The 2,121-nt window shown below is 42.8% G+C and overlaps 1 non-coding gene across 1 annotated transcript; it reads left to right on the forward strand.

Annotated features, from left to right (window-relative positions):
- Window positions 1–455: 455 nt before the first annotated feature.
- Window positions 456–562, forward strand: LOC118624769. Its single transcript, XR_004958441.1, has one exon. It is a non-coding gene; the product is annotated as a U6 spliceosomal RNA (small nuclear RNA).
- Window positions 563–2,121: the final 1,559 nt, after the last annotated feature.

Raw genomic sequence — 2,121 nt, forward strand, 5'->3', positions numbered from 1 at the left:
CTCAGTTGAGCATTGTCCCATGCACCAGAAGGTCTCCGGTTCGATTCCTGGTCAGGGCACCAAACAAATAGAAAACAGATTGCCCTTTTAGTGCTGTGAGTCGTTTTAACTGCATTTCTTTCTCCCTGTTATTGTCTAACTGTGATGATTGTTTTTAACTCCCTACTACCCCCCTGTTTTATTCCATTCCTCTTGCTCTTGTCCTGCTCTTGTCTATCTAACTACCTACTCTAACAGTTTCAACATGAAAAACAGATCAGGAATAGAGCTTACCCAGCCAGCCTGTCCCTGTAATTTGAGGGGATATGTCAAGGGGTCTTGGGAATGTTCTCTTCTTGATGTGGCTGGGGTTGGGCAGCAGAGGGTTCAGCACTGATTCAAACTGAGGCACCACAATTTTAGAAAATGGTCCAGAACACTGTTAGCGTAAACCTTTATTCAAGAATGCTGGGTATGTGCTCGCTTCGGCAGCACATATACTAAAATTGGAACGATACCAAGAAGATTAGCATGGCCCCTGCGCAAGGATGACACGCAAATTTGTGAAGCGTTCCATATTAAAAAAAAAAAAAAAGAATGCTGGGTATGAGAAGGCTTCAGGTGAACAGTCTAACCTGTGAGAGGATGGCATCTTAGCAGGAGCAGTCAGTTGAGGTTTGGCTAATTTGCAGAATGGTTGGTCAAAGATGGATCCTTGGAAAAGAGAGGAGTCATTCTTGTGGATTAGCCATGGTTTAGTGGAGAGGAATGGGGGCACGATAGGTAGGGACTAGGCTGATGTGCCAGGAGGGGTAAGAAGGAACACCTGTGGGGACAAGGACTTGGGAGACCACTGTGGGAAACTCTGTCTTTCAGTGTCTCTCACAACATTATCACCTGGGATATCACCACTGAGAATGAACCTAACACAACTGGGCCAAAGTATAGTCTTCACTGGTTCAGACTGACAAACCTCAGAATAGAGGGGCAGGGGGGTGGATGAAATGAACCAAAGAACTTATATGCATGCATACATAAGTAGTGGACATAGACAACAATGCTAGGGAGTGGGGGACAGGATGGGGAGAAGGAGGGGGGAGGAGAAACATCTGTAACAAAAATAAATAAATAAAAATTGGAGAAAAACAAAAACAAAGTATAGTCTTCACAAACCATTTCCCTGCAGTGGTAGCACTTATTCCCCCTTGACCATAAATCTGAACTGAGTAGTAGATTCAACAGAGAATAAATAGATTAGCTAGTAAATTTTTACATTTACACTCCTGCTCTAAAACTCAAAGCTCCGCCCAGAGCCGTTCCTTTCCAAAGGCCACTGAGTTGTCAGCCGCAGTCAGTCACCTGACTGCTAAGCCCAACTCTTGAAGGTCATAAAGGGATGAAATCACGTTGACTGATACACTCAGAAATTCTAAATTGCTACAAATTCTACATAAGCATTACAGCTGAGGAAGGAAGTCGGTGTGGGAGTCAGAAGGTGGGCAGTGGCCTATCAGAGGACGGCGTTCTCATCCTGGTTTTATCCCTAGCTGGCTGAGTAACTTCATGAAAATCACTTCTCCACTATCAAGAAGGAAAGAGCCCAACACCCAGAACAGGCCAGCCTCACACACACACACACACACACACACAACCCTCAAAGCTTTAAGCACCTGAATTGCTGGGCTATTTTCCTTTCTCATGGCTGAACCCTGTGGCCAAAGCTAAGCATTTTTGTTCTTTGTTTTCCAAATTGGCTTCAAATTTTGTTTTCATCAATTGACCAGATCCTTTTCCTGTTCAATAAACACAACAATGAGATGACGTTGATTGAGTTGATACGCATTGTTAATGATGGGGAACTATTAACCTTCTGGTTGTTAATGAAAGGAACTACTCTGGCAATACTTGTTATGTTGAAGTTCCAGTTCAACCCAGCAATCTACCTCTTGGGAATCCTTTCAATACTTATGCAGTGGCTAAAATTGAAAACAAAGTGAATTTCAGTAGGATGAGGATGAATTTTAAGTAATTATTAAAAATGACTGAGAGCTGTTAGCATAACCTGGAGAGATTACTATGGCCTGTTGAATAAAGCAAGAACAGAGGCATATGTACTATATGCTATTTAATAAAATGGTGACT

Source organism: Molossus molossus, unplaced genomic scaffold (genome assembly GCF_014108415.1).
Source record: "Molossus molossus isolate mMolMol1 unplaced genomic scaffold, mMolMol1.p scaffold_m16_p_10, whole genome shotgun sequence".
Lineage (NCBI taxonomy): Eukaryota > Metazoa > Chordata > Mammalia > Chiroptera > Molossidae > Molossus > Molossus molossus.